Genomic DNA, 12856 nt, shown 5'->3' with positions numbered 1-12856 from the left:
TCAGGAAAAGAGTTCTGTGTTTGGAAGATAAACCAAGCCCTGAGGAGAAGGAGCTGTTCCAGGCTCCATGGGTGGTGTCAGCCCTTCCCTGGCTGCAGAGGAGCTCATTTTTTCGTGTGTTTGGGCTGTAAACCTTGACATGTGCTTTGCCCCAAGGGATTAATGCTGATTGCACTGCAATGATCAGCTCTCAGAGCACGAGTGAGCCCTTGTGTGAAACCCACTGCTGTGTGTGGGCTGCACAGCTCTGGCCTTGCCATGCACAGCAGGGTGACAGAGTTCAGCTCATTTCGTTGCAGGAAATGCAGGGAGGGGAACATTTGGGCTCTTCAGATGCAGCTCGTGAATCTGCCAGCCCTGGTGTAATGCATCCCTGGATAATTGTTATGGGGGTGTTCCTTTTTTTATTTATGTGTTTGCTTTTTAACCTCATTTTTTAACCTCAGTTGGTGGGGTGGTAACTGGTTACCTCAAGACTCGGTGCTAAACACAGCCTGAATTTCTCCCACTTTTCTTTTGGATAATTACACAAAACTGCACTTTCAGAATGCCCACTGCTCTGTGCTCCTCTGTGACAGCAACTCCTGCTATTACAGGCTTTGTGGTGTGTCTACTGTAGCTGCATAACTTAATTTAAAAAGATGATGAGCAATTTATTTCACCCTCTGTAGCCAGGAAATAATGATGATTGGCAGCTATATTAAAAGGATGGCTTGGACTCCCACTCCTTTTGCTGCAGGTTGAAGACTTGCCAGCCCAGTTACTTTCTGCAAATAGCTGATTGTTTTTCTTGGCAATTCAGTGGCCCAGCCAGTTCTAGACATCTGGCTGCTGAATAATTCCAGATCAATTTGTGCACCTCTAATAGCCCAGCATGCTCAGGTTGGGAAAGTGGCTGCTGCACATTCACGGGGATGCCAGGATGGAGGTTTTGGCTTTCTGTGTGTGAACAGGCTGGCTCTGCACCCTGCACATCACTCAGGATTGCAGCTGATGGGGCAGGAATCCAAAATATTGCACCAGGACAGGCTCAATCAGTAACACACTGACACTTCTGCTGTTGTCAGTGTTCAGCTCTGGCTTTGGTGTAGGTGAAGAGTGATCCAGAGCTCGCTTATCCTCCAAGAGCACTGAGTGAAAATTGTCCTTCATTAGAATGTCAGATGTGCTTCCTAACAAGATCTCGAAGGAGAGGACAAACACACTCATTTTGCATGTAAATGACACAGTCAAGAGATATGAATATTTTTAATGCCTGTTCAGCTCAAGTTCAAAAGCAAATTCTAGTCCCCAGAACATGATGTGTTGCCATCTCAAAGCTGGGAGCTCACACTTCCATCCATTGTGTTGAAAACCTGTCGCTCTGTGGGACAAAAACCACAACCCTGTTGTGCTCAGAAGGAAAGAACAATGCTTGAACAAAGACCTTTTTCCCCTGCTGTCCTGAAGGAAGCCAAACCCCCCCATCTAGAACACATTTAAGAGATCCAGCCCAACAGAGAGCAGTAACTGGTGTTATTGCTGTGTTCAGTCTCTTTAAAATGCCTGGCAGCCCTGGCACTCTTATTTTAGGTGGTGTCACTGGGGAGAAGCTGACATGAAAGTAAGGAAGGCCCAGTCTGATGTGGTGCAGGATGGATAAAGCAAAAAAATCACAAATCCCCCTGTACCAGCCCTGTTTTATGGAGCTGGCAGAGGATCAGGCTCTCTGTGAGTACCACCTAAAGAGAGCAGTGCTGCTGTGGGAATTTCTCTCTTGTTTCATATTCCCCAAATCCACTTTTGGCACCTCTGGAGTTGAAGGCATAAAGGCAGCTCATTCAGGGCTTTATCCAAACCCCATGGATCTCACTGAGAGTTTGTGCCAGCAGTGGGGCTTGGTTGAGTTTAGTTATGAGCCTTTATCTTTTCTTCTCATGGATGAAACTACTGGTGAGCAGTGAGTCCAGGTGAGCCTCACTACCTGCTCCTTCTCCACGGGGTGGCTCAGAGCCCTGAGTTTCACCTCCCCATCTCTCATAAAGCCTCATCCTCTGTTTCTCTCTGCATCCATTAGCCAAAAAGACGCAATCTCAAAGTGAAAAAACGTTCCACTGTTGTAGTTTTTGCTCCTTGGAATGTTATGACACATCCCTCAAATATCAGCTTTGTTAACTGTGTCCTTTCACTCCCAGCCTGGGCACTCACGGCTCCTCCTGGCTCCTGCCCTTACAGAGAGCACTACCAAGGCTGCAGTCCAGGGAACACGCCCTCTCCTGACCTTCTGTCCCAAAATTCACCTTCTCACCAGCTGAACAGCAGGGCAGCATCCCATCAGCTAGGAAAGCTTCTCTAGCACCAGAAGAAAGTGGCTGGCACTGAATTTATTCACTGTTGCCAGCAGAACTTGAGGGAAAAGCTGCTGGGCCCAGCCCTGAACCAGCTTGGTTATCCCTCCCATCCAGATTTATTTTATATCCTCATTAAAGCAAATATAAAAGCCTTGAACAACACCACTTGGATGATACTTGCAGCAAAAAAAGCTTATCTGGGTGCCTGACCCAGCAGAGAAACTGGTGCTAATGGGGGCAGGAAAACAAAACCCCAGCTTGTCTGTGTTTTATCTCTAACCTCTTTCACTTAGCTGGAGAAGAGAGAACTCCCTGGTGAGTTTTCTGCACCATCCCAGTAAATTATGGTGGGACAAAGGCCTGAGCTTGTTTTCCTTGAGCAGATGAGCCACAGGAACATCTTCTCCCCCTGTCAGTGGTCCAGAGGTTCCCTTAGGATGCCTGGTGCCATCCCAGGCAGAGCAGCTGTGCTGGGAAAGGCTGAGGGTGGCTGTGCTGCTCTGGATCTCGGGCTTTAAATCAACGTGAGAGATGCCAGGATGTGGCTCCTTGTGATCTGGGAATTATAAACCAGTCATTTCAATCCCATGATGAGAACTGAGATAAACAGGCAGGGAGTAACCAAGGCATGTCCCCCAGAGCAGTGTCAGACACACCATGTAAGGGAAATGAGAGGGAAAGAGCTTTGTTCCAGCCCAAGGCTTATCCTAAAGTTGTTCCAGCCCTCAGCTTGAGGCACTGGCAGGAGGAAACTCAGCCTTGCAGCCTGTTTCACTCCATTCTGCCTGCAAAATAATCCTGCAGCTTCACTGCCCTACCAGAGTGTGCCAGGCCTTTGGGAGATGCCAAGGTAACTTTATGAAGCAGCTCCCATGTATGCCCAAGCTCAATAAATATTCCTGTTAACTGCACTGGATTCTGCTTTGTCCTGAAGAGGGTAAACAGCTGAACCAGACTGAAAAAAAAACCAACAAAAACAAAACACTCTGAATTTTCTTGCTTAGAGATCTGAATTTTAGAAGCAGATGTACCATATCTGAATTATATCTGAATTTCTGGGGGGCCTCCAAGCAATCAGACCATGACAGTACCACAGAGCAAGTGAAGGGGAGCTGGGCATGCTTGTCAGTCAGCTCTGCTTTATTCACCCTCACTCTGATTATCCATCCTGCTTTTTCTCCACTTTTAAAGGACAAAAGGTAAATTTAGGGTGAATTAAGGTATGGAGAAAATGCTTTTGGGTTGTGGTGTTTTTTATTCTATTTTTTTTTTTTTTATTTTTTAATTTTAATGCCAGTCTTGCTTTTAAAGTATAGAAAATACTGCATGGTCTCCTGTGAAGCCAGTTTACACTAAAGTGAATATTGCAAATATTCAATTAGGAGACCAGTCAAGTATGTGGGATTAAGTTGTTTATATAAATGTTTGCAGAACCAGAGTGTGAGTTCACAGGGAGCTTTGGTTTCCCAGATGATCCATAAAAAGGGTCAAACACAGTATACTGATAAATGTAGTAAACTTGCAAAAAACCAAAAAGCCAGCCAGCCTCAATCCAGTCCTGACTGGAGCTTCCAGTACCAATTCCCAGTTGTTTATCAATGTTGAGTTGGAGGCTGATGAGTTTGCAGGATGTGTAATTTAAAAACAATTTCAGGCCCTTCCCTGGGCACCACTGCACATCTCCACACGTCCATGTGCAGTTGGGAGCTAAAAGCAGATTCTGCTTTAAGTAAACAAAGAGCTCCCACTGATTACCCAAAAGCAGCTCTGGTGTGAGCAAGGGTGGAAAAGGCCTCATGGAATGAGGTTTGAAGATACAGGGTAGCATCATTCCCTGGAATTATCTGCATTTGCTCCTCTTTGTTTCTGCTTCTGGTACCAAATTCCTGAGAGAAGCTAAAGAAAAGTCTTGGTGTTCCAACCCCGGGTAGAGAGAGGAGAAAATTAACTCCTGTTTTGACGAGGAGTAAATGCCTTCTCAGCTCCAGCTTGAATTTTGGTGAGCCCTGACAGGACTGGCTAAATCTGGGTAAAAGCCAAAAAGAGGAGATATTTAATACAATTCTATTTCTAAAATATCAATTTCTAAAATATAAAATAAAATATAGTGGTGTCATTTTTTGCAATATATTTTTACAGGCTCTCAGGAAATAAGAGAAGAAGGAAGGACTCCAGTGTTCCAGGAGTGTTGGGTGCCTGGTTCCCTGCTTTCTGTGCTGGTCAGGACAGGGAGACATCAGCAAGAAATCAGGAATTTACCCAACCCCAGTGGGCCAGAAGCAGGAGTGACTGTATTAAGACTGTTTTTTTCCCCTGTTATTAACTGGCATGAAGTCAGGAAATCCCCTACACCTTTGTATTTCTTTTTAGGGTGTTTTCTTTTGACAGGTTATGCTATAACTGGGTGTCTTTTGGGATGAAAGGTGCTGTGTCAGTGCAATATCAAATTTTTTCTTTTAAATTTGTTTTTTAATACTGATATCTGCACTGGACTTATTACTAGACTGAATTTATTAATTAGATATTTAGATATATAGATATATTTATATAGATATATTTAGATATATAGATATACTAGACTGAATTTTAATTTTACTTTTAATTAACTGAACTAGTTAATTAATTAATTAACTAAACTGATTTATTAATAGACCAAATTGTCCAAATAGGGATTCTTCATCGCTCCTGCTGCAAAATACAGACTGTGTTCCTGTTGCCACAGCATATACTGCTAAGTTACATCTAGTACAGTCTGTTTTTCACTAAATGCATCAGTGAACAGTTTAAACAAAGTTAAACAAAAAAAAAAAAAAAGAAGTACTGGCAACAAAGAGATGACTTATCATTTGCAACTTTAAAAAGGAGCCTGCAGCTATACAGATCTGGAAATAATATAAACTTAACCCACAGGACTGTTGCATTGGTTTTAGAAGAGCTTACTTTAAAGCTGGTATGTGGGCTCACTAAGAGGCTGAGTGGTTGGCAGGGATGCTAACCATTTATGGAATGTGTCTTTGGAAAGGATTAAAGCAAAAAAACATGTTGCTTCTTACCAGCCCTTAGCTGGGAATATAGCTCTAAGGGGCAAGAGTTAGATTTTAAGCATCCAGTATGTAAAGCTTTTAGAGAATAAACTTTTTTTTTTTTTCTTTTTCCTTGCCCTGGTGCTTGGGATCAAATTCAGTCCAGACCAGATAGATTAAAAATCATTCCCATCTGACGTCCAGGAAAAGGTCAGGAGTTCCAGCAGTGGTGGAGCAGCTCCCAGCTTGCGTAAGTCCCATTTGTGAGCTGCCCAAGATAACAGTCAGCATTTCAGCTCCCAGTGTTCCAGCCTCACACAGCTCTGCCTATTCATTTCTTCCCTCTAAGCTGGTTTTTGGAAACTGCTCCGTGCCAAGGAAAAGCACAATTAAAAATGAAGCCTGAGTTCAAATGCAAAATCCCTGTGACTCGGCTGGGAAATCTTTCATTTTTTACTTTCATTGGCTCTGTTATGACTCTTTCTCTGCCTTGGCTACTCGTGGTCCAGCCCCTCGCTGTGCTGCCTCCTTCCTCTGTCCCATTTTCCTCCGGCAGAGATTCCCTGTGGCTGATGAAGCAGCTCCTGCTCTCCCTGTGTTTGTGCAGTTCCATCTGGGTGTGTTTGCAGAAGGCACCGAGAGAGGAATTGCTGCCAAAGCCAGTTTTGTCCCCAGTGTGGAGAGGAGAAGCATGCTGCTATTCTTAGCTCTGACATCCATCAGCAGGAGCAAAGAGCTCTTCTGCTGCTGGAAATGGGATGTAGAGACCTAAAAGGTGTTGGAAATCCCTTCCAGGGGGGACAGTGTCTCTTTTGCTGCAGGCATGTGTTGGAATAAAATCCTCTCTGAGTCTCTCAGAGAGAGAAAGGAATACAAGGATTGAATCAGAACCTTTAATCAAACTAATATAAGGAGTCTAAGTTTTAGTTTTAAGTGAGTGAAATATCTCTTAAGTGCCTTAGGAGACTGTGTTAGCAAGTAAAAAGCCCTAAAACCTAAAGTTCAGTATTGTTACTTTTTACAAAATTAACTCCAGACATAACAAAAACACTGTAGAACATTACTTTCATTTCCAAGTAGAACTATTCGTGTAAACAAATAGAAATATGTACGTAGATTTTAAGTAAGAGCTAACACTACTTTTGCACATTAGAATTAAGCTCAGATTAGTGTAGGAAGACTGTTTTAGAATCGTGTTTTTAGCTGATTAGGTAATTTATAAATAAACAAATAAATAATAAATTCTATATTATAGTACATATTATAGTACATATTATATATTACATATAATATATTATACAATATTCTATATAATTTATTATGTATTAAATAATATGTATAATATAATATATTATATAATACTATATATTATATAATACATATATTACATATATTATTTATATTATTCTATATTATATAATATATATTATAAATTATTATATATAATATTCTATGAAGTTATAATATTATATATAATATTATTATATATAATAGTATATATAATATAATATATAAATTAATATATTATAATATAATATATATTCTATATAATATATAATCTATTCAATATTATATAATATAGAATATAGAATAACATATTATATAATATATAATATAGTATATTATAATATGTATTATAAATTATATATTATCTATAATAATATATAATATAGTATATTATAATATATATTATATTATAATATATATTATATCACTATTATATTATTTATAAATAACTAATAAAATCCCCCTGTATTAAGGTGAAGAGAGAGAAGAAGAGAATGAAGAAGAAAAGAAAGAAGAAATAATGTGTAGGAGCTGCTGTTCAGAACATCAGGACTCTATGATGTGTGTTTCTTTCAGCACAAACTTTAACACTCAGAACTCTTTGCCTTTGAGACTGATGTGTTCATGCAATAAACAAGTTTGAGATCCTTGCTGAAGCCTTCCTCTAGGATTTGCACCGAATGCCTGGGATGTGTTTGTAGCCTCACTTTGACATCTTTGATGTCTTACTGCAGAAACTGGCTGTGAAGGGATTTGTGACTTATCAGTAAATAGTCTGGCACGCTTCATTTGACACTGACTGTGTACCTCAGTGCCAGAAAATCATGATATCACATATTATGAGGCTCTCAGAAAGAAAAACATGGCTAAAACATGGCTAAGAGGTGAGCATCTCTTTCTTCTTTAGAGTGAAGATTCTTCATTGTTGAGAACAAGTGAATTTCCTTCCAAATGAATTGGATACTCACCTTTATTTTACCATTGTGGACTTGATTTTCTGAACCTGAGAGAGTTTCAGGCTCTCAGTGGCTGATCTTCTTTCCCAAGGGAAAGTATTTTGGGAAACTTTCCTCTCTCAAGGACTGTTGTGTAAGATTTTAGTTCTCAAAACGATGACACAGACATTCTGAGGGTGTTTTTGTCTTGTCCCACCAGTGGGATGAGAGAGATGTTGCTCCTTGTACCAAAAAGGTCAACCTGTATTGGAACACCTTATAAAAAGGGTTGAAAACCCTGAAATAAATGCTTTGCCTCCTGAGAAATAAAATTTCAGCTGCTGTGATACGAACCCTCGTTTCCTACTTTGTGTCCAGTAGTGACACACCACCTTGCTTATGCTGTTGAAGTTCCAGAAGAGGTGATAGCAGCTGCTCATTGTGAGGGCTGGGATGTTTCTGATCACCTTCCCTGAGTCCTGCATCCCTCCCTTGGGCACAGGAGCCCTGGTTAAGCTCAGCCCCAGTAAGGGACTGGTGTGGCCAGCCCTGCTCTTGGCTGTCCCTCCTGAACTGATGTTGGATGTGTGGTTTTGGTGGCTGTCCTGCACATTTCCAGCTCTCTGGCTCTTGAGAGGATCCCTGGATGGATCCTGGGCTTGCTTTGCTGCTTGTTGTGCCTGCAGCTGTTGATGGGCCCATTGAGGCTGCCTGACCTGTGTCCTGCCTCCCCTGCAGTGGCAAAATTTGGGAAATTTTATGCTCAGGTGCTTGGCAAAGTTAAGAGGAAAATGTGTAGCTTGAAATTAACTGGTAATGATAGAATCAGCAAAGCCTGATTGTATTTTTCCCCCTCCCCTAATGATAATAATGACTATATAATAATAATAAAAATATAACAACAACAACAACAATAATAATAATAATAATGATTTTGGTGTTTTGGAGATGTTTCCCATTTCCTTCTAGCACGCAGAATAACTGCACTCCTGCCTTTGTGCATCCCTCAGTTACTGGCTGAGTGAAAGGCAATAATATGTCTGGTTTTAAATTGTATGTGTGCTCTCAGCTACCTAAAAGGTCAAGCAGCAGCAGATAACCTGTTTTGCATTCTTGCTCTTGGGATGGGTGTGGGTAACTTGCAGAAATCATCATAATTGCAGGGTGTTAGGAGAAAAAAGGAAAGGTTTGGGATGAAGTTCTTCCAAAAAGATTTGCACCAGAAAAGCCTCAAGAGTTCAGTGAGATGAGTCTTAAAGTGTCTTAAAAAATACTGAAGTATTTAAAATACCTTAAAAAATACTGAATATGGGCTTGTGGCAAAGAAAGGAACTTTTAGGCAGATGGAGCTGAGGATGGTGCAAAGCATTTGTGGTCCCTGCAGTGTTCCAGGTGCACCCTACAGCCTCTCACACCAGTGCTCCTGGACTCCTGAGATCTCCAGGGCTTCTGCAGGAGGAGTTTCACCTGCTGGATGTGCAGCCAATGCAATCCCATCCCATCCCATCCAATCTTTGTGGCCCTTTAGAACAGGGCAATGTGGGAAGGCTGAGCTGGTTCGTGTGGAGTTACGGGTTCAAGGACCAGGCTGCTCCTACTCTTTTTCTTCTGTGGCTTTACTGCACTTCTGACCCTTAGTAAACGTTCTGGAAAAGAACCTGAAGCTAATTAAGAGGGTCATTTTTGTGGCATTGGCTAAATGGGAAATGGAATTTCTTCCCATTTGCATAAACAGAGGTCTGGCAGCAGTTGGAGCCCACTGCTGGAAAATAAAGGGGAAGAGGTCTGAAATGGGTTTCAGAAGGAACACATTTGTTTAAAATGAGGGTTTACAGATCTGTGTGCCTAGATAAGAAATATGTGCCTTCACAAATTCTGTTCTGGCCCTTAGGTCTTCAGGCATCTGACCCTGTGGGGAATTTTCAAAGCTGTGGAAGGACACTTAATATTTAATGCCCCAATACTCTGCCTCTCCTATTGCTGCACAGCTAATAATGTGAATTTAAATTGATTAGATGCCATCATTGCCTCAGGAAAGGGATACTTAGGTTGCCTTTTGTGCTATGATGTAACTATTCTGGTTTATTTTGGCAATGGTTTGGACTTGAAAGAACCCTGGTTAATTTGAAATGAAAACAATTGGGTCCTTTGTGCTGTTTATAATGGGTTTTGCAGTAGTTGCTTACTTATAAAGGTGATTTCATTGTCCATTGGGGGTGGTTCATTACTGCATGCTTGACATGATTAAATTTGATCATTGATGGATTTCTGGGTTCAAACCCCAAATCTAGCTCTGTGCTTAGTTCTGTTGTCCAGGCTGAGATGTAGAAAGGGTAGGTGTGACAGTGAGTTTATTCAATATTGACAACACTGAACATTCCAGTATAATGAGTCAGACTCCTCCCAAATTCTGTACTTGGTTTAAATTAATGAGACTTAGGAAAAATATCAAGTTATCCATTTTTTCCCCTCTGCAGTAGTAAGACCATCGTTTCCAATGAAGCCTGAAATTCTCCCATGGGCTTTTGTCTCCAGGTGCTCTCAAAATATTGCCAATTATTGAAAAACTTGAAGTAAAATGTTATTAGGCCTTCTGTCTTTAAGACAGAACAATGGACCTGTTAAAATATTTATAGCTCATGTTAGGGCAGCCTGTGGGAATTGGGTTTGAGAGTTTCATTCAGACTTTTTTATTTCATACATATATTTATGTTCTTACTGAGTAAGCAGTGGTTGCTGCAGAGCTGGGAGATGGGTTAGGCCTCTGATACCTCTGCATTTTATTGTCTTCATTTTGAGCTGGGGCTTTGGACAGTAAAGAACATTTAAATTTTTTCTTGGGATAGTGTAGACCTGATGGTCTGGGAATTGTTTCCCTGCTGGTTTCTCCAGGCAGTGTTTATGCCATGCTGCTTTCTGCCCTCCACAATTCCTCACTCCTGCTGCCCCTGTGCTGAAAGCATGAACATTTCCCCACTGCTTGGTGCCCTGTGAGGACAGGAGATGCTGATTTCACCTAAAGAGAGAACCCAGAAGCCTCAGAGGGCCAGGATGTGCAGTAAGGTGTTGGTTTGTTGTTTTAATGGCAGGTGTAAATTGTGGCAATCCTGACTTGCGAGGTTCATTTGCACTGGGAACACTTTCCCACCCTGAAATGCCACAGGAATTGGTGAAGCTGTTTGTATCTTAGAAGAGGATGACTTTTTCCCAAGCACACACTGGATCTTCACCCAAGAATTAGCAAAAATTAGGCAGGAACTAATCAGAGAATGAGTAATTCTACCTGAAGCAACTAACTTTTGTGAAACCATGCTAAAAACCAGTTTCTATTCCTGCTCTACAGGAGAATGTGTCCTCACAGCAAGAGGATGCTGCTGTTTTCAGTTTATCATGGAGTGTGTTCAGATGCTGGTATTTTATTTTTTTTAAAACATGAGTTTTATTTCAGAAGACTTTGCTAATTCTTCAGTCTCTTTCTTTCCAAACTAGACAAACCCACATAATCAATCTCAGACTCAGTGTTCTGCTTACCTGCTGTTGCCCAAACCCATAGGCTCTGTTTGCCCTCAAGCTTCTTTTGTCTTTTGGCAGCTGCTCCTATTCCAATTACAAAATATCCTTAGAAATCAAATACCTCATTTTTTCTATTATTTAAATGATGGCTCACATTGTAGTCCAATGAATTTAATTAAAGCATTTCCTTACACACGTGGTGTCCATGTGGCTTGGGAATAAGAACTTTTTATCTTAAAAGTGGGGCATGTGTAATAGTTACAGCACAAGAGATCTTTCCCTCTTATTCAGGTAAGATGAATGTTCATGTTGCCTGGAGCAAGACATAATCTGTATGAGCTGGCTTTAAATCCTGAGGTAGCAGAGGGAATAACCTGTTTTAAATAAGCATTTTGTGAGATGTGACCTAGATCTTTGTGGGGCACTGGAGGGGTGGACCAGGACCTGCAGATCTGGGGGTCACCCAGTGGGGTGATGCTGGCCCAGCCCTGGGGCTCTCACCAGGCTGCTGGAAGGGGGTTGTGATCAAAATGTGTCATCACAAGGAAGGTCTGGAGATCTGAGTGTTGATTTAGTCTTCAAAATATCCAAAGCTGGCTTGTAAGCTTTCTTTTTTTTTGTTAAATTCCCTTTCTGATGCACTGAGGAGGATGCTCAGCTGGTACCAATCCCTCTCTTTCTCCACCATCCTGCAAGCCTGTTAAAATTGGTTAAATTTGATTAAACTTCCAATCTTTGGCCACTTCAATATTCTTTAAAAAAAAAAAAATAAGAAAAAGAGAACAATTCCAAGAGAAAACCAGAATTTGTGTGTAAGACAAATGCAGGCAACATTAGCAGCATGGATTTGATATGTATTTGGTTTGTCCCAGCAGCTGAATATATCATTAAAATTATATTATATTATATTATATATAGATATATATTATACTATAATATATATAATAAATATACTATACTATACTATACTATAATATACTATAATATACTATAATATATTATTATACTATACTATACTATACTATACTATAATATACTATACTATACTATACTATACTATACTATACTATACTATACTATAATATAATATAATATAATATAATATAATATAATATAATATAATCAATATTATATTATAAATTTATTATCATTAATGTATCATTAAAATCATGATACATAATATATGCCTCATATATGTATCTTGATATTGTGACTCTACAGTGGAGTCTCTTTATTCTCTTGTCAAGCCTGGAGTAATTAACTTTTTTTCCTCTGCTCACCATTCCATGTGTTTTCCTAGAAAAATTGCAACCAGCTACTACATATTTAAGATAACAGAAGTAAACACATGCAACAAATTAATTGGTAGCTGTATTTGGTCTACAGTCAAGTCTTCTAAAGGCAGGAAACTTGAAAATTGGGAAATATGCAATTTCCAAACCATGTCCTTTACTGTTTTTTCATGCTTCTGCAAAGCAGTTTTCTCAACCCCTATCTCAATGTCAGTGATTTTATTTCACCATCATCGTGCTGCTGTGTGGAGTTGACCTAACAATTCAGCATTCTAGTGAGATGATGAATTCCAAATGCAACCAGCTGCTTGCATTGAAATCCCCTTTAATTCACCAGGTTCTTCCCTTCCCTTGGTCGTAGATCCAAGTGTGGACATGGAGACTGCTTGCCTCTTCTACTTGAAAAAGCTGGCATTTGATTTGTATTAACTTGGAGAGTAGTTCAGCTTCTGTTTTGGGCAGGTGCTGCTAAATGA

The 12856-nt window shown here is 40.4% G+C and overlaps 1 long non-coding RNA gene across 2 annotated transcripts; it reads left to right on the top strand.

The window, feature by feature from the left end:
* Window positions 1-2503: 2503 nt before the first annotated feature.
* Window positions 2504-7928, top strand: LOC117244492. 2 transcript variants are annotated; one of them, XR_004497697.1, is made up of 3 exons: window positions 2504-4621; window positions 5515-5603; window positions 7114-7928. It is a non-coding gene; the product is annotated as an uncharacterized LOC117244492 (long non-coding RNA). The 2 variants fall into 2 exon arrangements; XR_004497696.1 differs by lacking the exon at window positions 2504-4621 and having other exon boundaries at window positions 4932-5603.
* Window positions 7929-12856: the final 4928 nt, after the last annotated feature.

This window comes from Parus major, chromosome 1A (assembly GCF_001522545.3).
Source record: "Parus major isolate Abel chromosome 1A, Parus_major1.1, whole genome shotgun sequence".
NCBI lineage: Eukaryota > Metazoa > Chordata > Aves > Passeriformes > Paridae > Parus > Parus major.
The sequence above is the reverse complement of the archived record's forward strand: the minus strand, read 5'-3'. Positions and strand labels throughout refer to the sequence as shown.